The sequence below is a fragment of the Hippopotamus amphibius genome, chromosome 9 (assembly GCF_030028045.1).
Source record: "Hippopotamus amphibius kiboko isolate mHipAmp2 chromosome 9, mHipAmp2.hap2, whole genome shotgun sequence".
In the NCBI taxonomy this organism is placed as follows: domain Eukaryota; kingdom Metazoa; phylum Chordata; class Mammalia; order Artiodactyla; family Hippopotamidae; genus Hippopotamus; species Hippopotamus amphibius.
The window spans coordinates 129,255,639-129,282,759 of record NC_080194.1 but is presented as its reverse complement, the minus strand read 5'-3'; the positions used below and the strand labels follow the sequence as shown (position 1 = coordinate 129,282,759).

General features: G+C 42.1%; 1 protein-coding gene across 2 annotated transcripts in view; it reads left to right on the top strand.

Annotated features, from left to right (window-relative positions):
- GRIN2A (glutamate ionotropic receptor NMDA type subunit 2A) overlaps nucleotides 1-27,121 on the top strand; it is a 383,792-nt gene that overhangs the window by 235,536 nt on the left and 121,135 nt on the right. The window lies entirely within an intron of this gene.

Below are 27,121 nucleotides of genomic sequence, written 5' to 3'. Positions count from 1 at the left end.
TCCATCCTCTATCTATAGCTATATCTTAAGTATGTGTATATACATATGTATGTATACACACATGTATGAACATATGTAATTACATATATACATACATGTGCATACGACTGTACACAGATATATGTAGATATACATATGTATGTGTATTTATAGATATATATGTATGAATATCTACATTCTTTGTAACCTGCACATTGCATTCCTCAATAGGGATATACCATGGTTTATTTACCCAATCTTCATAATGATAGAAATTTACGTTGTTTCAGATTTTCTTCCATTAGGCACTAAACTGCAGTGATAATCATCCTTACCTGTCTCTTTATGCACACGTGCAAGTGTTTTTCTAGGGTTGATTCTAAGAAGTAGAGTTTTGGGATCATGGAACCTGTGCATTTTAAAATTTGTGTCTATTGCCAAATTGTCCCACAAAGTAACTATATAATTCATGTTCACACTAGCAGTTTGTGAAATCACTCGACTTCCCACATCCTCACCAACGCGTTACACTTTGGGGAAAGAGCCTACACTGGTGCTCCTAGTCTCGGAGCTTGTGTCTGAATTTCTTCCCTTCTCATGGCCTAAGTATTTTTGTAGGTCATTGGAAATCTTGGCAAACATCACTTTTAAAGCTGCGTTGTATTCCATCATATGGTTGTATCATAATTTAGTTAACTGCTCCCATCTTAGAGGACATTTATGTTAAATTTTATGTTTCAGAGAAGTGTCATTATTCTCTGTGGGCCATCATTATGGCTCAGCTGTTGAGGTCTAGAATGATCACTCTTACACCCATTTTGCATGGTTTTGCCTGATGTTCATTGATTTAATCCATGCTCGTTCTTCACATGTTAAGTGGTGTGGCACCGTGATTCAGGGACAGGACTGTGGAGTTAAGACTTGTCAGGGTTCAGATATTGTCTTATCCACTTTCCGTGTGACTTGGACAATCATTTGACCTTTCTGGGCCACAGGTGTTCATTGCAAAGTGGTGATAACATAACACCACTTTTCATACTTCAACATGCTTCAGAGTCACTGGGAAGGCTTGTTAAAACGAGACTGCGGGGCCCCACGCTCAGAGTTCCTAATTCAGTAGCTCTGCTGGGGCTCTAAGAATTTGCAATTCTACCAAGTTCCTGGGTGATGCTGATGCTGCTGGTCCGGGGAACACGTGCTGAGAACCAACGTTCTGGAGGTTGTCATGAGTATTAAACAAGGTGACGCATGAAAATTGCTGCGTAGCACCAGTGCCTAGCACCTGGCAATTATTTGATGCCTGTCAGAGTGAGCAGCGAAGTTGTTTTGGTCATCAGAAATTATAGTCAGCAGACCAGGTGAGTTTATTATCAGCAGAATAACATATGTCTCTGGAAGGTTTTAGGGCTACAGTTCAGGGATAATCTCTGGTCTGAGGCTGTGTGTGTGTGTGTGTGTGTGTGTGTGTGTGTGTGTGTGTGTGTGAGTGATGCAGGAGCTTTAAAGATTTTACCTGAAATTGACATTTACCTGAAAAATGAACTCATGGGTTAAGAAATCATGGACCTTTGAAATGTCCCCTTCCGCCCTCCTCTTTCCCTCTTTAATGATCTTGTTTCTATGTCGCTACTTTCAGCATTTTTAATAATTGTCCAAGTATCAGGAAGGAACTCAGATAAATTGGTGTGAGTCACGGGAGCAACTTACAGAGGCAGGATTGCTGCCAGCCAAAGACAAGGGCTGCGCTAATGAATTCTTACTTCCAATTCTAAGTGCCCGCAGCTGGAATATTCGCATAATTCTGATGGAAACATAACTCAGTGGTAGGGCAATTGAAATACAATATATACAGGAAGAGGAATTTGAAAAGGATAATTGGCAAGACATTCAGATCTCTTTCCAGTGACCGCCCTGAATTCCATTCCTTAAAAAAAAATCCTTCTGCTGTGAAATCCTGGTATGCTATTTCCAGGAGTTATGTTTTGAATGCAGCAATGCTGTAGGTGATATTTCAGCCCCAGAGAAGTAATGCATTAAGGGTGGTAAGCCGTCATCCATGCCATGGCCTGGCGTTTAATGAGACATCTCTCCTCCCTTGGAGTGCTGGTGGTGCTCAGCCAGCGTGGGGGGCTCAGCCAGTGTGTGGAGTCCTTGCCACACTTCCCCACTAGCTCAGTATTCCTTAAACCCACGCAGGAAAGAGTGGGAACTTGCCACGCAAGGCAAGGACTAGGAGCTGGAGAAAGCCGCAAGAAGGCAGTTTTTAAGAGAAGGATTTAAGGGCACTATATCTCTATCCTCCATCCATCACACCTTCTATCCAGCGAAACCTGTGCTAGCCTCTGGAATCATACCTGAATTACCATATAACTTCGCAAAGAATGTACAGTCTGATGAAGGTGGGGGAAATTCGTCTAAATACAAACTCAGGTAACGAGGACTTTTTCTTAATATAGAAAAAAAAGAACAGTACAGAAAAGTACAGAATCTGATGAAACACCCACCCCCGTACTTACCCCAGAGAACAAAGTGAACATGTCATATTTGTTTCAAATTTTTAAAAGAAATAAAACATTACTGACAATGTAGAAGTCCCAATTATACCTCTCCCCAGCCCGACTCTTCTCCCTTTCTCTCCACGGGAGAGAAAAACACTACAAGGAATTTGGTGTATATCTAAATCCGTGTGCATGTTTTGTACTTTTGATATAGATACATGTGCGACCTTAGACCCAATGGGTAGTTCTTTTCAATATCATAAGTGGTATCTAATATGTTGGAATTTCCTTTAGCTCAACCTATGGCTCAAGCATGACCTCTGAGGCCACATATAATTCTAGTGTATTCAACTTAGTTGCCTTTTTGTATTCTGTTGTATGTATTCCATCTTCTAGTTAATCATCCCCCTTTGATGGACATTTAGATTGTTGACGTAAGGAATCTCAGTCTGGGGAGCTTAAGGCAGAGAACACATGTCTGCAACCTGATTCAGATCCATCAGCTTGCTCAGTGCAAGCCCATGACTCCAGAGTTAGGAGTTCTCACTTCAAGCTTTAAAAAGTTACATTTTCAGCAGAAGTAAAAAGTCTTATTTTGCAAAGCATCTGTAAACAGATAGCTCTCATCACTCCCTCTATGTAGTAGGGAGGATGCCAATAGCTTCAGAAGAGGTCCAGTTGAAGTCACACCTGATGGTTTCATGGTGCTGAGGGATTGGGGTCCCGCTTTGACTGGTTCGACATCTTGGGGCCAACTAGGCGTGTCCCTCAGTGGTCCTCATGGATGTTACTTGTAATCTTACACACAGAGCTTGTGTAGTTAGGATATTGTTACAGTGGTTTACTACTTACAGTGTCAGACCAGATAAAGAGGACTGCTTGCCAGGTTAATGATCCTACCATGGACCTGTGTCTGTTCTTGTTTCAGAAAAAAAAAGTGGGGAAAAGGGGAAATGTTCTTTATGTTTAATATTCCTGGTTTTACAGAAGGCGCTTTGAAAAGAGCAGTCAGCGTTTTCCAAAGTTCAAAAATAGCTCATCCATGTTATGTAACCTCCTCCTTGTTGCTGCAAAGTTATTAAACATCTGTTCCTTCGCCAAGCACACAGCACATCGCTGGCAACTTCTGGAGCTGTGAAGGTAAACTGGTACCTGTTTTGTTGGCATGGAACCTAGGCTGCTCCGTCCAGTTCTGTCTCAAGAATCTCTCTGGTTCACTAGTGAATGAGGCCCTTCTGGGAGGCAGCATGACATCACGGTTGAGTGATGGCACTTGGGAATTCCCTGCCAGTCCAGTGGTTAGGACTTACTGCCGAGGGCCTGGATTTGATCCCTGGTCAGGAAACTCAGATGCCACAAGCCGTGGGCTGCAGCCAAAAAAAAATTTGATGAAAAAAAAAAAGAGCGTGGGCACTGGAGACAGGCTGCCTGTTTTGAATACCTGATCTGAACTCTCCTAGATCTAAGACTTCGGGCAAGCCACTTGATTCCTCCAAGTCTGCTCCCTCAGATGTAACGTGGGGATAAGAAAAGTTTTGTCTCGTAGCCTAGAGCCTGGCGTATGGAAAGCAATCTATAAATGGTTACCGTTACTGACATGTGTGTGCATATTCGTGTGTTTCCTCTTCCACTTTGCAGGGGACACATTTTACCTTTATTAAGGAGGAGGTCATAGAAGGGAGAAGGTGGATGCTCTTAAGACCTGAATGCTCTTGCCAAAGGGTTACCTTGGGAGGAGCACAGCCGGCGGAATAAAGGGTAGTGTGGAGAAAAGTTCACAGGCTCGGTAATCGCCAACTTGGGTTTTTTTGTTTGTTTATTTGTTTTTAATTTTTTCATCTTCATTGGAGTACAGTTGCTTTACAGTATTGTGTTAGTTTCTGCTGTACAACAAAGTGAATCAGCTATATGTATGCATATATCCCCACATCCCCTCCCTCCCACCCTCCCTATCCCAGCCCTCTAAGTCATCATCCATCATCGAGTTGATCTCCCTGTGTTCTGCAGCAGCCTCACACTAGCTATCTGTTTTACATTTGGTAGTGTGTATATGTCAATGCTACTCTCTCACTATGTCCCAGCTTCCCCTTCCCCCCGTGCCAACTTGGTTTTGAATTAGGCACAATTTTTTTTTTTTTTTTTTGGCTGCATCAGGTCTTAGTTGCAGCATGCAGGATCTTGGTTGAGGCATGTGGGGTCCTTCGTTGTGGTACGCAGGCTTCTCTCTAGTTGTGGTGTGCAGGTTTTCTCTTCTCTAGTTGTGGCGCGCAGGTTCCAGGGCTCTGTAGTTTGTGGCATGCAGGCTCTCAAGCTGAGTGCGTGACCTCAGTAGTTGTGTGCACGGGCTTAGTTGCACCGTGGCATGTGGGATCTTTGGTCCCTGACGAGGGACTGAACCCATGTCCCTTGCATTGCAAGGCAGATTCTTTACCACTGGACCACCAGGGAAGTTCCTGAATTAGCCACATCTTTACCAAGTATAAGTTACTAACCACTCTGAACTCAGGGTTTTTTTCTGAAATGCCCGTGTGTGTGTGTCTGTGTGTGTGTGTGTGTGTGTGTCTGTGTGTCTGTGAGAGAGAGAGCGAGAGCGAGGAGACAGAGAGAGAGAGAGAGAGAGAGTCATTTCTTCGTATTGTAGCAGCATTAAATGAAAGCATTTACGTAAAACACTTATCATCGTGCCTGACACGTAGTAGGCAATCCACAAATAACTGGGAAGTCATTACCATCTTCTTACGGTAATGACCGTCACCGTTATTATTACTTTAATGGGTACCTGTTATACTGCCGCCTACACACAGACAGGGAAGTGAGAAGTGGAGGTATATTTCAACCTTGTTTCTTACCGATTGAGTGATGATTCTGTGTCCTATGGCTCCCTTTTCAGTTGGGGGCGGGAGAGGATGTGGAGACATCACTGCCTTGGAAGTCAAAGAGAAGCGCTCAGGTAGATCTACAGCCCAAATCAGGGGGAAAAAAGAACATCTTCTCTCGGGAGAGCTATGAATTAGTATTGAAGGGAAGTTATTTGGCTTTAATTGATGATACCTGGCTTGACCACTTATGTGTTTTACATTAACTTCTTGATTTATGAAGTTGCTTCTGCTTTAAGAAGCAACAACATTGTAAATTATCACCCTGACAGGAAGGGAAATGAAAGGAAGATATATAAGTGAGAGTGAGTTTAATTCATATCCAAGTTACACGGATACTTTTTCCAATCTTCCTTTCTGAAATAACCATAGGAAAAGTTTCTGGTTTAATGACCCATTAAGAGACGGAGCTGAACCTGGTTGGCATATTTTTATTTGATAATCAGAATTATCACTGTCGGTTTCTTTTTTAATGCCAATAAAGGAGCCTTCTCAGTTAATTCTCTGAGCTTGACCGGAGTTATAACTTCCCCGGGTGAATGTGATAACTCTTTGCAAATATTTATCTGTGGGATCACCATATGCTCGACAAACATTTCTGGCAGTGACACCAGGCACCCAAGAGACCAAGCCATCCTCTGGGCCTGTGCTGTAAATCTGATTGGGAGCCTGAGCTCGGGAAGGGGTGGGGGGAAGGGCTGAGTCTCAAAGAGATGTACTGAGAGAATCCAGTGGCATGTACCAAATTAAGAACCCAAGGGGTATTCCACAAGGCTGTGTGACTTTGTGGAACGTGGTCTTGGATAACACTTTGTTCAAACCTTCTTGTTGTCTGGGTTATCCTGGGCAAGTTACTTAACTGCTTTGAGCCTCCATTTCCTTGGTTATATACAGAGATAATTCCAACCGTAGAGGATTATGGTAACGCCCAAATGCACGAATATACTTAGCCAAGCATTTAGGATATAGTTGGCACCCTGCAGATGTTAATTCTCCTCTTCCCTGGACCAGATGCACAGCTTGATCTGACATCTCTTATGTCCTGATGGCCCCATAAGAGGTGGGCTGTGCTACCTGGGCATTCAGCCTGAGAGCAAAGTCAACAGCCTCTCTTCAGCATCATCTCTGTGTGTAGCATCTCTCCTGGAACACAGCCCTCTCTTTTTTGGCTGGAAGTCAGGAGTACCGTATGCCAGCCCTGCAATGCAAGTCAATCATTTCCAATTGGCATCCAATGAATAGCTCGACAAATGGTGGAAACCTGAAGCTGGCAACTTGAAAGGATCAGAAATTGTCTGTGCCTTTACCTTGAGGGAAAGGTGGTTTGGGTTGGTTTGGGGTCACACATAAAGTATAAATATTATTCAGATTTGCATTTGGCCAGATGTAAATCTTTGGATTTTGGAACCAGCATGCCAACAAAAATATGTATTGATCTTTTTCCTCCAGGGTTGAATACTGGGGAAGTTTTCATTTTGAAGCTTGTTAATTTAGTGACATGTACTAATGATTTGCTGCAGCTCTTTTCTGTGAAAAGATAATGCAAAGAAAAGCACATCTTCACTACTCTGGTGCCTGCCAACAGAGAGTATATCAGGGGCAAGGGGTCTTAATGTGTAAGGGCAGGGACCAGTTAAGAGATCATGACCTAAATCCGTGTAAAGCTGTGGATTCAGAGAGAAGTGGGTGGGCTTATGCATGTTTTGGAAGTAAAATTAACAAAACATGATGGATGAATATTAAATGCTAGGAGAGAGACGATAATACTTTTTCACTTATACAACTGAATAGATGGCAGTAGCTCACACGAAATTGGAGAAGAAACAAATTGGGGGACAGTGAGACAGGAACAGCATCTAGTTTCAAACATGTCCAATTGAACATACTTTGGAGACATCCAAGTGGAAATCTCAAGTAGGCAATTGGAGAGAAGAGTCTGAGTTCAGGCTGAAAATACAACACGCAGGTTCTGAGCGTATTGATGGCAGTTAAAGCCCCAGGATTGGGTGAGATCACCTAGGGGAGAATGAAGACTCAGAAGAGTGACCAGGTTCCAACCTAAGGAACTTCAACATTACTTGGTAAATAATCCCTGAGGGGAAGGAGAATTCTGGAGAAAACGAGTTGGGCTGTGAGTTTCAGCTGCCTTTTCACCCTTGGAGACTCTCTTTTCTCGTCCTTGATTTTGTTGTGGAGCCTGGTGGGTGTCTGCACAATGTCTGCTCTATGCTAGACATCGTGACAGGGGCTATGGACCTTCCAAAGATCTATAATCTGCAATCATTGCTAATCTATCTGGGCTTAGTGCAACGTAGGAGAGTTAAATAATTGTACCAGCAGTTTTAACCAATATGTGGAAGAAGTAAAATTTAATCACAGGATGAACTGCCAAACAAATCATCAGAGCCAGTGACTGCTTTGAGTTAAAGGAAACCCATACTGTACTGGGCTGGAGCCATGACACAGATGGTGAGCCAAGCTTTGGGTCTGAAGAGTTGAGGATGTCATTCTCAGGAAGGGGAAAAGAAACCTCTACTTTTGTTTCACTCTTGACATGATCTAGGAAACATCTGATGCCGCACAACACAAGTTAAAAATCCTTTCCACCACAAGGGAGGAGCCTATGGTGCAGTGTGATGGGCCAGTTCATTTATAAGCTGTCCTTTGTTTGCTTTCCTGGAAGGGTGTCTGTCTATGCCCCTCCTCCTCATAGGCAGGACAGAAGCCCTCCTTGTCGTTCCTTCCAGGTGGGAGCTAGACAGCCAGAACGGGCCCCTCCACCTGTTCTTTGCCTTTGTCCTCTTGCTTCCCTGCTTCCCCCTTCTCCTGCCTCCTTGTGGATGCTGCCTGTCTGCAGGTGCGACTGAGCCCCCACGCAGGCTCCTGGTGCCTCAAAGCCTGGCATGGATCCCAGGGACGGAGGAGTCACTGTCAGCTCAGTGATGCTAGCTGGGTTCTGCGTGGGCTGGGGAGGCCAGCCACATTTCTACACAGGCCCCAAAGTTTGGTGAATGAATTGGCTGATCTGCTAATGTCTGTTGTCTTCTTGTCCAAATCCCCGTAGCCAGCTCCTGAGGGTTCGCTTCGTTTGATTAAATCCTGTCCAAACACAAGGAATAAACATATATCCCTCAGTTTCCTACACGGTGGAGGACAGCTCTCCTGAGACACGTGCTCATTTCCTTTTCATGTCCATCCCTGCTAATAAAAGGAAGTTTCAACAATTTAATTAATACATCATTAATGTTGCAGGGGAGAAAAGGGAAACTTCAAGTTTCATAACTTACATTATGGAAGCATATATATATATATACACACATATATTTTATTGAAGTATAGTTGACTTACAATGTATTCATTTCTGGTGTACAGCAAAGTGATTCCGCTTTATATATACATATAAAATATATATAAGTATCATATATATATATTCTCTTTCAGATTCTTTTCCATTATAGATTATTACAAGATGTTGAATACAGTTCCCCGTGCTATACCATAGGACCTTGTTGTTTAATTTGCAGCAACATGGATGGACCTAGAGTTATCATACTAAGTGAAGTAAGTCAGACAGAGGAAGACAAATATCATATGATATCACTTATATGCGGAATCTAGCAAAGTGATACAAATGAAATTATTTACAAAACAGAAATAGACCCACAGACATAGAAAACAAACTATGGTTACCAAAGGAGAAAAGGGGGGAGGTATAAGTTGGAAGCATATATATTTTAAAATCAGATCTTATGGAAATGTTATAATACTCTAATGATACAACCTACCATGTATTAAGTGCCTCCTATGTGCCAGTCACTTTAAATACATTATCTTTACTTCTTAGACATGAGTTAGGATATTTTTGCTTCAAGTAATAATCAACCAAATTCAGTTATGTGATTGAGTTATTTGATTAGAATTCTAGAGAGAGGGTGGACCTCAGGTGCAGTATGGTCAACGTTCTGGTTCTTTCCCCTGTGATTTCTTGACTATACTCTTTTTTTTTTTCAAGATAAATTAATGTCATGATAATTTACTTAAAATCCATATGTAATCACACATCTAAAATTTTGTATTTACCTCTTCTGGAATAATAATGAAGACTTTGCTCCCGTTAAACTCTTCCCTTTGGTTGTTTAGAATCTAACATCCTGTTATTGGATGCTTAGGTGATTAAATGACAGCTTTGAATGTAAGGTCATCATAAACATATTAAATTCAGTTTCAATTTAATGAAATGCAAACATTTGTAATTTGGGATTTAGAACAATTCAAATCATGGAAATATTTTTTAAAAACCTCACACTCTGTATTTTATTATGTGAAAATTAAACAAAATTTATCACAACATACAACACTTTAAGTGTAAAAGGGTTTCATGCCTATAAAATACTAGAGGTTAGTAAGAATCCTCTTCCTACATAAAGAGGCTTCTAAAATGGCTTTACATTTTTCTACTTAGGACATGAGCTTGACTGCTCTCTGAGGAGTATAGTCCCTGTCCTCAAACTGCTTCCTTCATGATCCTAAGTTTGCTGTAAGCAACACCTTGGATGAATTCTTTGTTTGTGGCCAAATTAGGTCATGTGCCCGTCTCTGGGCCAATAATAGCCATTTTGAAAATGCTGTGTACTGACTGGGTCAATTCTGGACTGCTGAGCCAATCCCTGAGAAGGCAAATAAGATTAAGGGTACATCAAACCAGACCTACTCTTAGAACTGAGATGGGGTAAGGTTCCATTCCTCCAAGTCCCATGGATTCTTATAGGAAATACGAAGTCTCAACAAGTGTGATTTCTATTAAGAATGAGGAAGAGGGAAATGGATGCTGGATAGATTACCAGCAGGTCAATTATAAATCATAACTCATATTACAGATGAGGAAACTGGAGACCAGCGAAGTTACATTGTTGCAGAAAAGAACTGATCCCACGAGAAACCAAGCACAACACTCAGAGAGTTGGAGAACTCAGATTTATTGAGCCGGTGGACCCAGACGAGCTAACGCTCCAAAATTCTGGGGCCCCGTTTCAGGGGAGTCTTCTCCTTATATAGGTTAAAACATACAGCTATAATTGGTACAAACTGATTGGCTACAAATTACTATAGGTCACGGGCAGTTACAAAGCGCGGGAGTTGCCATGGGTTACCCACATAGTAGGGGGTCCTAACAGGAACTTGTAGGAGCTAGACATTCCATTTCTATCAGGACTAAGGTCCCAATTTGCATTCTCACATTGGTTGCAGGTTGAAGTTAGGTCACTTAACAAGTCTATGTGCAGCAAAGGGTCTCAAACAAAGGCTTGGGGTGGGTGCCTGAGAGCGAGACAGTCTTCCCTTATCTGATCACTCTTAGTAATTCATTTTACTGTTTAACTGAGAGTGGCGAGCAGGCCTTTGCAAGATAGAGAGTAAGAAATTACAAGTATGGAGGTTTCAATTTCCTCATCAACATAACTTGACCAAAGCCACACAGCTAATATGAAATATACAGCCAGAATTCAAATCCAGTTTTGTTTGGATCTAAACTCTGCTATACTACTTTAAAAGGTTTCCAGTTGACTTGAAGTTGTGGTATTTCTTTTTTGACTCACAGAGTATTTTTACTGTTTTCAAAAGTTGAGTAAATCCCAACATTTAAAACTTGTAAGATTTCACAAAAAAATTATATTTTTAGCTCCTCTTGAAGAAATATGAAGAGCTGATAATGATAATCCCACATTCCTATCTGGAATTCTTAAAAGTTGGGGCTCTTGATGTTGGGTCCAAACCCTTCACTCGTCAGGGAGAAGCTGGAAGTTGTGAGTTCCCTCCTGGTTGTGTATCACTGTGCTGGGGCGGGGATGGGGGGTGGGGGATGGGGTGAGTACATGGCGAGAATGTGTCTCAGCCTTTCCTAGCTATTTGGATGTGGGTATTTTCCTGTTCACTTGCTGTGTAGGAGTCGCTCAGCTAGTTTCTGGATGTCATTCAGAAAGAATTGCTTCATAGCTGTAGATTCAGTGTATCCATGGGAGGAAGTGAGTTTAGGAGACTCCTATGCCACCGTCTTGTACCAGAACCTTCCTCCTACCTGGAGATGGTCAACTGGACATGCGCAATGACCTTTAGATCAAGAAGGGCCTGCCCAGTTCACCTTAGTCCCCACCTGGACTACTTATTCATATGACCTCCATGGTCTCCTTAAGTGTTTTATTTTGTCACAAGAGGTCATGTATTTACTTTATTATTTTATCATAACTATCATTATTTATAAGCATTGCCAAAACAAGACCTAGATGAACCCTGAGACTGGTAGATATTCAATGAGTGATGATGGGAAGTTTCGATATCTCACTTACAAGGATCTCCTCTGGGACTAAGTGGTCTTTTTGTATGGCCCTAGGTCATAAACCTACTTCTCTGTTCAACCTACAGGTGAGAATTTGAGTTGTTTGTGCCAAGTGGCTTGCCCAAAGGCAAGAACTTACTGAATTACCCAAAGAGAGTTCCCACTCATCAGATTGGATTAATTGGTAGGTGTTCCTCTAAAACTGGAAGAGAACATTTGTTTGAGGGTTGGGGTCGGTGTCCAGCTTTTCTACAGTATCCTGAAATTTGTCAAATAAAGAGCAAACGACGGAGTCTGATGGAACCCATGCCACTTGCTAAGGACCATTACTGACAATGTCAGTTAATCATCTGAACATTGTAAAGTCTATGGTTCGAATCTGATTTTTCTTTTTTATGGCTCAGATTCATAAAATATATTATTAGTTGTAACAAATTATTTTCAACTGGTGTTACAACATTAAAATTGTAAATTACTTCTGGATGCTTTATTACAGATGAGGAAAGTGAGGCCTGGAAGACACAGGGCTCATTTTTCATTCATGAGAGACCGGCTAATGGCGAAGACATGCTGAGCCTAAGTTTTCTTTCTCCCAGACCTGGATGTGTTGCTCCACTGAGTCAGTCCTCTTTCCTTATAGGTCCTTTGTTTTTAATGACAGTAATGTGGTGGTGAGGATGACGGTGAAGATGATGGTGACCGTGAACTCCAGGGACCTTGTCCATTTTTTCTATGTACACCAGTACCCAGCACAGTGTAGATACTTAAATATGTGTTGAATGAGTGAATCATATAACTGTAACACAGCTCTTGATCTGATCTAAGGATTTTTACATACGTTATCTTATTCTCACAACAACTCCGTGAAATAAGTGGTGTTATTAATCCCATTTGTGTGTGAGAAAAAAAATCTCGGAGAGGAGAATGACTTTTCCAGGGTCACTTAATGGTAGAATCAGGATCAAGATTGCCTCTCCAGCTTTAGCATCTGATCCTCTGATTCTCTGGCCTCTTAAAGTAAGAAGACTTCCTAGGTGTGTTTTCATGAGGACCTAGAGGTCTTCCAGTGCTGTAAAGTACCTACAAAGATCCTCCCATTGTGGGCGGGAGTCATTTTGCTTGTCTTAGAAGTTAATTTATCACAAAAATGTGATGCATGAGATTTTATTTTATAAACCACAAAACCTTCCTGAAAATGTTAATAATATCCTCACCATCAATATCAGTGATTATTGTCATGACCATAGAGATTGATGTTTGGCATTGCCAAGAATAAAGCAAATGGAGAACAAAGGGAGAAGCTGATCTTTCCTGGGAGAATTTTTATGAGAAGAGTCAAAAGCTCAATTGCAGAGTCATCAACTCCCTTTAAATTAGTTCTAGAATGAGTCCTCTCAGACTTTGTGCCTCCTGAGGAATGCCAATAAATATTAATTGGATGCAAAGAATTGAGTAAAATTGTCAGTAAGGGAGTCTCGGTAATTTTGACTAGGCAGAAGGAAGGAAGTAAAAGATAGAAAGGAATAGGGAAGCGAATATTTAATTTTGACACTGGGTGCATGCCAGGTCATAATGAGGTTGTCTGCCTTGATTTTTAAAGTGTTCTATTCACATATATGCAGGAAGGCTAAACCCTTGGCAAACACCTTCTACTCCGTTTAGGAGGTGGGGGAGGAAGCCATCATGCATGCCTGTAAACCATTTACAGATCTTGACTTTAATAAATCTTCCTCTTTCAAAACAGAGCATTTCTTAGATAGGCTCTGAGCTCTGAACACAGGACTGGGAGAAAAGTGTTTGTCTTCAGCTGACTAGGTGAAAACAAAACAAAACAAAACAAAACAAAACAAACAGAATAAAAACAGTCCCCTGGCATCTGTTACCCATGTTCGTCTCCTGATAGCCTGGATCTCATTCTTTCATTTGTTCATTCCTTCATGCATGCATACGTGCATTTGTTTTCATTCAGCCTTTCATGTATGCAACACTTAATACACATCTCATACCCATAGTTGGTGTGTCACTGTCATACAGGGATGGACAAAGCAGACAAAGGCTCCCTGTCTAAATCTCCTCTTCTAGAGGGGAGACCGAAAATGAGTGAATAAACACATTAATGTCAAGTTGGTATTGACACGAGATGGGAAGAAAAATAGGGCAGGGTAAGGGGATAGAGGTAGACCAAGTTCTGTAAGATCTTAAAGGCCATGGTGAAGGTTTCGGGTTTTGTTTCAAGTGTTATGGGAAACCATTGGAGAGTTTTAGCAGGCGAGTGAGGTAGATGGCTGTAGTGGCCCCTGAGCTTGCAGAGGTTATTTCTGGAGCCTCATTTGGTTTTTCTTTGCCCTTGCCATTTCATTTCCTATTAGAAACAAGCTTTGCTTAGTGTGGAGCATAGGTGACTTCTCAGATTCCATTCTTCTCCTCCCCCATTATGAAGGCTGTGGTGGTTGTGTCCTGTTTGGCCACAGCCAGTTTAAAAAAAAAACCCCATCCATCTCACTGGAATGAACATGTGATCTAAGTTGGTCTAACAGAGAAAACTTTAGGACTATTTGATATATGGCAAGTGTGCAGACATGAGGCTTGGAATTTCTGCTGCGGTTTTTTTTAACATGGAAGAAATCAAGTTGAGGGTAACGGTGACTCACACATGGGCCAGAACTAGAGAAGTACTGTATGGAGAACAAGCCAGAGCCATGATCAAACCATGCCTGAAGTCCACCCTATAACTGATCTTTTCAGATGTTAACCTCCAGACTTCCTTAGTGGTTTAAGTTGGTTCAAGTTGGTTTCTACTAATTACAACCAAAAGAACTTTGATGAATATGCATATTTGGCAGCTAATCTGTAGTATTATGCTAAATAGTTGATGCTTACCCTTTAATGTGGTTGCCTTTTGAAGCTGAATTTGACCAACAAGGGAATATTATAAATAAAAATCTTAGGAAGATTGTTTTACCCAGACAACTAGGACTCTTTACTTTCAGACAGAAAACTCCTTAATGGACATAATTTGTGCTTGGTATATGTTTGTAGCCTTTGGAGGATTCCAGTCTATAAACCCCACAGACTTTGGGATTAAATTCTAGCTTTGTCTGCCACTTACTAGCTGTAGAACATCGAGCAAGTAACTAAGTACATCTAGACCTCATTTTTGTCATCTGTAAAATGGAGATAATGCTGGTTCCCACTCAGAATGGGGAGTTTGTGAGAATTAAATAAGGCATGAAAAGCATTTGGCTCAGTGTCTGGTACATACTAAGTGACCTATGAAAGTTAGTTCTTGTATAATAGTATAAATCTCGGAATGACCAAGAAAGTGGAACAAAAATGCCACCTGGATGGCAGGATTGCTCTGCATATATTAATTGAGTTTCATTATTCTAACTCCCTGGGGCTTTTGAAAGAAAAATGGATTTTTAAAAATTTAGAAAAGCATTCTCATTAACTAAGATAGTGGGAGGAGCAGGCCTTAGAGAGGAAATGAGAGGGAGGCAATGGTGAAATTGTGGAGTAGAGTGCATTCATATTGATGCTAACTTGCTCCTAAGCAGTAAATAGACACAGAGAGCCACACAACCATATCTTTCCAGAGGATTGTTTGTATTTAGTATAAGGACTTGAGTCCTACGTAAGAGAGATGTTGTCATATTTTATATAATCTAAGACTCCAACAATTATAAAGCGGTCTTCATTTCAAAAAAGATAAAATGCAAAAGTTGGGCATCTTAAAAGTGATGCAGAAGAGTAACAGTGCACGTCCAGTGCTCTAACCACTTATGAGGTGGGTGATATCCTCATTTTATATACGAGAAAATTGAGACTCAGGAAAGTTAAGGACATTTCAAAGTCATATCATTAATGGGCAAGAGTCACAGTTGCATTCGTCCATTCATTTGAAGAATTTATCTAGAGTTTGGTGTCAATCCCTGCAGGGGATACACCAGAGAATACAAGAGTGTGGTCCCAGTCTTCATAAGGTTGCAGTATAATAGGGAGTGTAGACAAAAATGAGAAGGGAATCAAATGAATGAAATAATGACACTTTATTATGGCTGCTGAGCAGGAAGGACAGGAGGGACTGAGATGGAAAACATCCAGGTTGGGAGGACACTTCCCTATACAGGGTGGAGAGAAAACGCATCTCCATGGAGGATGAACTAGACATGCAAAGAGCCAGAGGAAGGCATGCCAGGTGAAGGGAACGGAGTGTGCAAAGTCCCTGAGATGGGAAAGATGTCTATATGGAAATGAGAAAAAATGTTATCCTGGTGAACTTAGTTTCAGATCTTTCTGACCACTAGGTCACAATGCCTCTGAAGAAGGGCCATTGAGTGTTCGAAGGGCAAGAAAGACCGTGGAACAGTGGCTGTCCAAGGGATGCTGGTCATCTCCTCACATCAGTGACTTAATCCTCCAGAAAAGAATTCCTTTTGGACATTATCTGAGCAACCCCATCCCTGTCCTGTTAAAGCTGGAGGAGATGTTTGCAGAGCTTCCACACAAGACGTGTTGGGGAGGGAGGACCGCCTTCATGAGACTGCAAAAGGGAGGCTGATGGAAGAAGAGCTGGGGGTGGACGATGCCTGTTGACTTGAGCCCTCCCCTGGTCAGAGCTTTGTCATGGGCTCGCTTCCCCAGGACACTAGGTGTCTCTGTGAATCCACGTAGTGGAAGGCACATTGCTCTTGTCCTGCTATGGCAGTAGCTTTTAAAGTCGTGCCTTTTTGTCCTGAATGGCTTCACCTTAGAACCTTCCTTTCCAACAGGAGGTGTTGAAAATAAGGGAAGAATGAGATGACATTAATTTATAAATGCCTGCAAATTCAGGGTGTATGAAAATCTCCCACTCTCAGCCTCTTGGTCCGTGTGAGAAGCTGGTTGGCACTTTAATGCAATGGTCTCTTTTACTTTTTCCGAGGACTTGCCATGAAGCTTTGGGCTCTGTGGGAGGATCTATGGCTAATAGGACCATCATTTTGCCTGATTCCCCTTCAACACAGACATAATGAATAGTTATTACAATAGTATCATATAGAGCTTTTTAGATTCAAATACGAAATGTCCTTTAATCCTCATAACAATCCTATGAGTCACGTGAAATTATTCTCATTTAACATAAAGATAATACAGTAAAGTTCATAGAGGTGGTAGGATCTAATCACACAAAGCCAGCGACTCAACTCATGCCTCCCAGATCCAGAAGATAAAGGTTGCTGAGGATTGGAAGACGGGATGCTCTTCTCCCTCTCTCAACAATCTCAGGGAGGAAGTGAAGATGTTGATTAATTACTAGTTCTACAGTGATTAGCATTTATCGAGTGCCTGGAGCACGCCTGGCACACTGTGCTAGGTTCTTTCTGTTTATCAACCAATTTAACCATCACAACAACTTTATGAAGTAGATGCTGTTATTATCTCCATTTAGCAGATGAGGAAGTTGAGGCTCAAAGAGGTGAAGGAACCACTTACCCCAGTTTACCTAAGCAGCAAGTTGCAGAGAGAGTTCACAGACCCTAACAATTCAACTCCAAATCCAGTACCTGTCATCACACTTAAATTACCACTAGTGATGACATACTTCTGGATTATAGGAGCCACACCATTCATCTCATTGAGCACACTTCTGCTGTGACTCTCTTCTTTTACTCTTGGTAAAAAAAAAGAAAAAGAAAAGTTTTAGGAACAGAATGTCGTTATGCTGTCTCTTACTACATAGGCAAAGACAAACAAGTAATTGGAGCAGTTGCCGTGGTAAATAATCAAACTGTAAAGCTACCATCATAGAAAAATTTGTTCCTATGTATTTTCTACTTTAATCAGAATGTTTGGATGGTTGCCTGGGTCCATCCCATTCTTCCTAAGGAAGGGGGTTGCTGTTATTTAGGATAGTAGACTCAGTTCCAGCTTCCCAATTTTGATGTGTTTCTTAACCAGTCGATTCCTATTTTCCTGACTCGTGTTTTGCTGTCGGCTTCAGCTTCTTCCACTGGCCTTATTAAGAATTCTGCATAGTCAATAGGATGCAAATAAGTGGAAACATATGCACCTCCCTGCATGTGGGAAATGTCTCTGTTGGCTATCCTGCCGTTTAGCTGCCTTTGCAGTGTGATGCTTCAGCTTCCAGTTGAGGCTTTGCATCTTCGGGGGCTGATCTGACTGCTACTGACAGATCCAGGTGATGGAGCTAATACTGCATTTGCGGCAAGTTCAGTTCACTGACTCCTCCCTCAGCTTTGGGTCTGAAAGCCCCTTAGGCTCCAGTTCCTTTTGCTCTGGGCCCATTTGTACATCTTCGGTGAACCTAACTTCTGTGCATAGGCGATCATATGCACTGGAGCTGGTTCCTGAACTTGTACGTGGGGAAAATGTTCTACTGTGGTTTACTGTGGTGGGGATGAGGGTAGACTGTGCTATTCAGAAGGCAGATTTGATACTGAAGGCAGGTGCAGATCTGTCAGCCACACAGCTGGTTGAGTTAACTCTAGTAGACAGTGTTGGACGATTCTGTTGTCTGAAATAGAAACCAGTATGGTGGCAGGCTGTCCATTTGCCAAACGGTGCCGCTGCTGGGTTGGTTTAGGTCTGCCTTTCTTGTTGGTGCATCTGCTGGGTTTGGCTGCCAGCATGTTGGAAACTGGCAGTTCTCTAAAGTTTTATTGTCTTTCTAGGTGTTTCTGTCAAGGAGAGAAATACTAAAATGTGCCATTTTTTAATGATGACTTGGCATTTTTGATTCCTGGCTCTACTTCAACTGGAGGAAATTAGTCTCTGATATGTTAATATTGGGAGTGCATTATCTTTTGGACTAAGAACGGCTTTCTACTTTTCTTATAAATCATAGATTCTCGGGAGCCTCTGTTCTAAATTGTTTCCACACACCCATTCCCAATGTCCCCACAGAATGGATTTTTGTAATTTTTTCCTTTCTTTTTTTTTTTTTTTTTTCTTTTGAAAATCAGCCACAAGTAGAAAGAACCACAGCAGATGAAATATAATAGGCCTCCCAGAGAAGGGACGGAGAAAATGTTTTCTCAAACTTCAAGCCCACACCGATGTGATCTGCCTTCTGCAGATTCAACAGGCTTTGAGGACTGAGATGGGAAATGCAAACGTAACCTCTTAGTTAAAGGCAAAGCTGAAAAAAAAGGGACCTTGTACCTCAAATAGCTCTTACCAAAGGGTGTTTTTTTATGAGTGAAGTGCAAATGAAGCGTAGACTAGAGCACCTTTCTGGGATATGACACCCAATTTCTGAAACGTGTGCACACGATTGATTGATTGTATGAGCTGCTTCGTGGCAGAGCTGTTGGGGTATGAAATGCGGTGACTTACATTCAACACCCAGCACTGTGCCTGGCACGTGTTGAACCCCCAATTTAATACCATCATTAATGACTCCCATGTAGAGGGGAAACCTAAAGAAACTGGTTTGGATTCCTTCTTTGACTTGAAATACAGGATTGCCTACCTCATTGTAGTGAATGCCTGTCAATCTTTACATAGAGGTTCCTGGGATAGGATCTCCTTCTGAATATATTCTGAAAATCCCACAGTCTGTCTGGAGAAAAGAGAGAAGAATCTGCTTTTGGACGCGAAGAAGTATTCATGTCTGTTACACATGAGCAATGGCTGAAGAACCCCACAGAAGATGCTTTCAAGGGAGATACAATGCTTGTCTTCCGAGTTTTAAAGTTTTTTAGTCTCCTTTGCTTACAGCGGAGAATTAGAGCTAGCAGGTTGAAGTTCCAAGGAAACAATTCTGGCTCCACGGAGGGAAGTCTTTGCTCAACACTTAGAGCTGTCAGTGAAAGGGAGACTCCTAGGAAGTGGGGAGATAACATTCAGACATGGGACCCTCCCAGCAGATGGGCAGCTGTCTGTCAGGAAGGGCTTCTGCAGTGTGTGCTGGGATCAAGAGTGGAGGGAGGCAGTTCTGGCAGTTTAGGTGAATAACCTTAAAACCCTTCAATGTGGAGACCATGTGGATCCACTGATTTCTTTGTCTTAGAATCTTCCATCCACAGCACAGCTGTTGTTGCCCTGTAGATGTGGAATTCAGTATTTGTCCCTTGGCTAGACCACCCCCCTTTAATTGTACCTGTTAATACCAGTGATAACTAATGTTTATTCTTCAGCTGTCATGTTCCAGGATCTGCAGGAAGTGTCTTGTGTGCATTTGCTTTTCTAATACAGCGGCCCTATGAGATGAGTCTTTTTTAAATTGAGGTGTAGTTGATGTATAACATTATGTTAGTTTCAGGGCTACAATGAAATGATCTGATATTTGTATATATCGCAGAAAGATCACTATAATAAGTCTAGTAATATCCATCACCATACATAGTTATGAAATTTTTCTTCTCATGGTGAGAGTGTTCAGGGTTTACCTCTTAGCAGCTTTCAAATATGCAGTACAGCATTACTGACTCCAGTCGCCATGCTGCATGTTACATTCCCACGACATTTATTTTGTAACTGGAAATTTGTACCTTTTAACCCCCTTCACCCGCTTTGCCCCCTCCCCTCTCCCTGCCTCTGACAACGACCAGATCTGTTCTCTGCAATCTATGGGCTTTGTTTTCTTTAGATTCCACGTGGAAGTGAGATAGTACGGTATTTGTCTTTCTCTGTCTGTATTAATTCACTTAGTATAATGCCTCAAGGTCCATCCATGTTGTCACAAATGGTAGAATTTCCTTCTTTTTTTATGACAATAATATTCCATTGTGTGTGTGTGTGTATGTGTGTGTGTGTGTGTGGCATTTAAAAAATCCCTCATCCATAGATGGACCCACAGGTTATTTCCACATCTTAGCTATTGTGAATGATGCTGAAATGAACATGGGAGTGAAGATCTCTCTTCTAGATCCTCTTTCCTTAGGATTTAACCCAGAAGTGGGATTGTTGTACCAATTTACAGTCCCACCAACACCACACCAGGGTTCCCTTTTCTCCACATTCTTGCCAACACTTTTTTTTAAATATAAATTTATTTATGTATTTATTTATTGGCTGCATTGGGTTTTTGTTGCTGCACACAGGCTTTCTCTAGTTGCGGCAGGCAAGTGAGGGCTACTCTTCATTGCGGTATGCTGGCTTCTCAGTGCAGTGGCTTCTCTTGTTGCGGAGCATGGGCTCTAGGTGCACGGGCTTCAGTAGTTCCGGCTCTCGGGCTCTAGGGTGCAGCCTCAGTAGTTGTGGCACACGGGCTTAGGTGCTCTGCAGCATGTGGGATCTTCCGGGACCAGGGCTTGAACCCGTGTCCCCTGCATTGGCAGGCAGATTCTTAACCACTGGGCCACCAGGAAAGTCCTCTTCATGACTTTTTTAAAAACAGGTTTTTTTTTTTAGCATGCTAAAATACACAGAATATAAAATTTATCATTTTAATGATATTATACTGTACAATTCAGTGGTAATAAGTACATTCACAATGTTGTTGAGACATCGCTACTATCTAGTTCAGATAGCGGTTCCACAGATAACGAGTTCCTCTATCTTTTTCATTACCCCAAATAATTCCTCTCCTAGTTATATTGAGAATTAAAAACAATATTCAAACAAAAACTTGTACATAAATGTTCATAGCACCACTACTCACAATAACCAAAAGGTGTAAACAAATGTCCATCAGCGGATGAATGGATAAGTTTAATGTGTGTATCCACAGAATGGGATATTATTCAGCTATAAAGGAATGAAATACCAACACATGCTCCAACATGGATGAACCTTGAAGACATGATGCTCAGGGAAAGAAGCCAGGCACAAAAGGCCACATATTGTATGATTCCATTCATATGAATATGTTTATTACTTTTTTCATATCTCTAAGCCCTTTGTGATATTTTTCACCTGGTACTTTTTATTTACATTGATTACTTTTTTAGAGATAAAATGTCACTACAGATTCTTCCTAAGCAATGACATCTATGAAATAATGGATCTGATATGCTAGTTCCACTTTCAAATATATACTGAAATAAACAAATTTAATTCTACAAATACAGTGAACCTATGCACCATCTAAATGCATCTGTGTGCCACCTGAAATGTACACATGACATCTCAGAAAACAGCCTTTCGGTTCCTCTTGGCAATCAATTCCTTCTTGAATGTGATTCACATGCTTCCAGACTCGAGCTGTCCAACATGGCCGCTACTAGCCATGTGTGGCTATTCAAATTTAGATTAGTTAAAATAAAATAAAATAAAATAAAATAAAATGGAAAATTCAGTTCCTCAGTCACCCTCTCCACGTTTCAGTAGCCCCAGGTGGCAAGCAGCTACCATGATGGACATCACAGATGTACGCGTTTCCGTCCTTGGGCTAACGCCCACTGTGCTGTCTAGAATTGGCTTGCATTCTTCCCGGGCACTAGGGAGGTGCCGCATCTCCCAGGTCCTGTGCGTAGGTCAACCTCTCACTCAGCATCCTCACTTCCCACCACTTGTTCCTGGCTGACCATTCATTCCCCCAGCCAGCTCTGAAACTGACCTACTTTTCCAGTGTCACCAGGGAAGGCTTGATGCCAAACCACCGCATGGAACCTCTTCCCGCCAGTCCCCTTCCTGCTTGCTGCGAGACCAGCTCTGCACTCCCTCCATCTTGCCTCTCTCTCTCTCTCTCTCTCTCTCTCTCTCTCTCGCTCCTCCTACTGCTGTGAGGATCTCCTCCCACAGAATCCTGTCCAGCTTTCCTGAAGGGCCCTGCTCTGCTTCAAACTCCATTTTGTTTTGTTATTCAGATGAGAGAAAACATCACCCTTACTTTTCCCAGGCTTTTGTCTCCACTCCCTTATTTGTCTACCTTTCTCTCCCTTCCCCCCATCTTTCCTTCTCTGTAACTTCTCTTCCTTCTTTTTCTTCTCTACTCTTTTGTTTCCTCTTTTCCTTCTTCCTACTCTCCCCATAATTATTTACCTGTAGTTGTAAAATTAATCCTTTCAAGTGATGTGGAAAACAAATAGTAGGAGGAGCTATAGAAAGAGCAAGCTTTATTTTCTATTATTTATACAGAAAAAAAAAACAGCTGTCATTGATATAGCAGTTTTTCTTTGCCCTTTAGGAGGTAAATACATTATTTTCTTCCCCACCAAGAAAGTGATCTAACAGCTATGGGTGAGAATAGAACTATCAGGGCAGGGCAGGATTGCGGAGCTGAGTCTTCTGAGGGACACATTTCCACACCAGAAATCCATGGCAGGATGTGTAACATTATTACTGCTGGATTTACACAGGGCTGTCAAGTTTCATGATGAGACTGGGCAGCGTTTAGACTGCTATTTAGGTCAGGACATATTTAACTCTGTCCTGATGGTCCCGAGGTGTCATCTGGCACACCAGGACATTCTCCACGCTGCTGCGGCCTCCAGCTCTGGCCAGATGAAAATCTGGTCCTGCCCATTCAGCAAATGATCACTGATTGCCTACCATATGCTGGACACTGCCCTCAGGGTGCAGGGCATGTGGCAACAACTCAGACAGGGCCCCTGGTCCCCAGGAGTTTACCCTGCAGCAAAGGAGGTGATGTGTGTGTGCGTGAAAAACTCTGAAACCACAAGATGGAAAGGGAGCTGCAGAGGACATGATGAGAGTTCCAAGGAGGGAGTGTAGGCTGGAAGCTCAGTGAACATTTTGGGAAGGGGTGAACTCTGTGCTCAGTTTTGGGGGGTCTGAATACGTGAATATTCAGGGAAGAAAAATCTTTGTATTCATTGAGACTTTTATGATTTTAAGTGATAGAAAACCAATTCTCATTAAGAAAAAAAACAAAAGGATGAATTGCTCTATTCAACTGGAAAGGATACAGGGTGTATATCTTATCTGCCATATCTTGATCTAGGCTCAAATGATGTCTCAAATCTCTCTCTCTCTCATTCTTTTTCCCGTTCTCCCTCATGCTTCTCTCTGTTATGGCTCATGGTTTCATCCCAATGAGATGGGGAAGAGCACCATTTAAACAGATGTGTATTCACATACTTCTGTCACTGTATCTCCTTAAGTCAAGGGAGGCGGTATCCTCTCCAGCTGCAACAGAAAATTCCCAGAGAAGGGTTCTGATTGGATGACCTTGAGTCATGTGCCCATCCCTGAACCAATCACTGTGGCCAGAAATACTCTTATTGGCCAGGTAGGGGAAGATCTATTATCAAGAAATGGTCATAGCAAGAAACAACAGCTTTTACTGTTTTCCCAGTGGAAGAAAATATAGGAACAAATAGCCAGAAAGTTGGGAAATCACAAGGATGCCGTGAGTTGTTTGGGTCTGCTCCAATGCAGGCTATGTAAAGAGCGGTTTTAGGAACTAAGGTTGAAAGTTAAAGTTGGGTAGGAGTATATGTTTTATTTTTGGTCTTCAGGGAGCCATTTCAAGCTTTTGAGCAGAGATGTATATAATTGGAACTGAGATTTAGGAACATTTATCTGGCAGGTAGGCTTAATGTGCGTGTAAAGGATGGTATATAGGGAGTCCAGAGAACAGATCAGATCTTTTAACAGCCCAGGTGAAAACAAAGTATTATCTAAAGTATTTAGGTACTAAGTAACAGAAATGAACTCTGACTCACTTAATTTAAACAAAAGGAGGTAATGAAGCAGGAATGATAAAGAATGTATTGAGACTTTACTGGAGTATCTTGAAAAATTGAAGTAAATGTTGAGCAGTCAAGGTTTGGAAAGTTCAGAAGGTGAGGCAACATTCACTGATGAAAGAAAGTTACTTTGACCTTGGACCAGATAGAATAATTTCTATCTCTGTTTCAACTATTAAGTTTCAGACTCCTAGGAGAGAAAATCTGATGGTTTCAGCTTGGGACAGGTGCACTTCCCTCCCCAACCAGATCTGTTTTTTATGGCCAAAGGAGAGGAGAATAATAAATGTTCTGGTGTATATAGTGGTGGAGGGGTGCTTTTCCAAATAGGGGGGTTTATTGTGTATCAGTAAGCCACCCTACAAGGGATGCAATCTTGTGAGCTGTACTGGCATAGAGGGAAGCAGGGTTTTGCTAGAGGAAGCAACATGAATATTCATAAGTTTGAATTTAGAACAGAGAGTTCAAATGAGTGGTTAGTGGATGTGCTATATTTCATTCACAGTATTATTTTTAAATTAATTTATTGAATGCCTTTAGCTGGGGTTTTCACCATTCTCTATAATCTTGAATCTTTTACATTTCAGTCCTTGTCTCGTACCTGGAAATCATGAGAGTGTTTGATTCCTTCCAAGAACTCAACTTGGTGTTTGCTCTGAAAAAAAGCAAGTAGGTATGGAGTAATGGAAGACTAATCAGTATTCTGATAGATTAGGTCCCCCTGCTAATGTTCCTATAGCATCAGGAACTTTAGTTGCAAATATATTACCATTTATTGGATTTATTGTATAAGACCCACTTTCACCCTAACCTCTAAGTGACTTCGAGGGAAGGACCACAAGATTTTTAGTTACATTTTATCTCCTGCTTGTCGCTGGCATATAGTAGGTACTCCATGAATATTTGTTTGAATTGAGGATGTGTTTGATAAGAAATGAATTTGAAGCCTTTCAATAGATGTGCTTTGGAGGTGTTGCTTACTGGACCAAACTCTTAATTTATGGTCCGTAACTTATGGTTTTAGCACTGAATGTTCCATGCCCCGGGAAACCCCTCAGTTCTGGGAAAACTGGGAGAGCTTTTCATGCTACTTGTGGGTGTCAGTCCCACCTCTTAGCCCTCCCACTGTGAAACTCCTCATTAATGCTGTGTGGTTGCTGTGCACGGAATGTTTGCATTCTCCCAAATCCACATGCTGAAGCTCTAATCCCCAGTGTGATACTATTTGGAGGTGGGGTCTTTGGGAAGTAATTAGGGTTAGATAAGGTCTTGAGGGTGGGGCCCTCATGATGGAATTAGTATCCTTAAAAAAGAGGAAGTGACAAGGGATCTGACTCTTGGGCCATGTGAGGACATAGCAGGATGGTGTGTAAACTGGGAAGAGCATCCTCACCAGGATTCAGATCTGCCCAGGCTTGACCTTGGACTTCCGGCCTCCAGAGTGTGAGAAATAAGTGTTTATTGTTTAAGCCACCCAATCTATGGTGTTTTGTTACAGCAGCCTGAGCAGACTAAGACAGTGGCGTTTCCCCTATTGACACAGAAGTGAGGTGAAACTCAGAGGAGTTGGATGATTTGCTTAAAGGCACAGCATCAGTAATGGTGGATTTAAAACTCAACGTCAAGCTTGCAAATCCCTAATCTGCTCTTCTCTCTACCTGACAACGTTCCCAGAGTTCAGAGTACTGAGGTATGAACTCTTGCCCTCCAGGACTTTGCAACCTAACAGAGGTGATAACATCGTGCAGGTTGTGGATAACTTGGGGTGTGTGGGGGGGTGGCTTTGCATCATGTTCACCACAGATTTGTGTTTTATTTTCACAGTTCTCCTGGCAGATGGTAGTATCAGGTTGCATTAGTCAGGGTTCTCCAGAGAAACAGAGCTAGTACGATATTTATATAGAGAAAGACATTTACTATGAGAGATTGGCTCACACGATTGTGGAGGCTGAGAAGCCCCACGATCTACCATCTCCTGGGTCCCCACGTTTCTCCTCCACCTTAGTTACCTCATCAGGTCCCCAGAGACCCACTGAGCACAGGTGCACATGCTCTGGACAGATATAGAAAGTGGGGCTCATGGTCAGAGGATGAGAGAATACGACAGAGACCTGAGATTTTTTCCTTCCCTCAGTAAATATGTACTGAGCAGCTTCTCTCTACCAGGCACGGTTCCGGGTTCTGGAAGCGGGGAACAGCTGAGAACAAAACAGGCACATCCCCACTTCTCATGGGGCTTAGGTTCAAGGATGGGGGGGATACCCAGAGATTCGTGGATACAATTGCCCTTGGAATTGATCCACATCATCTCATTCTGCATATTTGGGGAAAGTGAGGAGGCACCATCCATGTACCTCTGCCTGTTTGAGATCCGGAATAATTTGACAGCATAGACACGGTTGGTCCAGGGAGTTCATAGAAACTGCTTGTCTCATTACATACTTCTTGGAATAGATGCTCATTGCAAGGGATGGCTCCAGTGACCCCCATGCCAGCCAGTTCCAAATGGTTAGGTGAGGCCAAACCATTAGAGGGTCACGGTGATGTGTTCCATATTATTTTGTTAGTGTTACAAATATTATCCAGAATTTCACACGTTCTCCGCCAGGTTCCTGAAAGAACCACACATATAAGGAGCAAGAAATCCTGAGAACTGCTTTCTTAATGGACACTCAGGCTTCCAATAGCTCCTGATAAAGTAGAATTAGGGCATGCGTCTTAGATCCTCCTCTGTAGAGTTCCCACTGCAAACCTTTGGCCAGATGGGTCAGGCATGTGGTCTAGTGATGGGGTAGATAGAATGGTCACACTTACAGAGAAAGCTTTGCCCTAACTTAC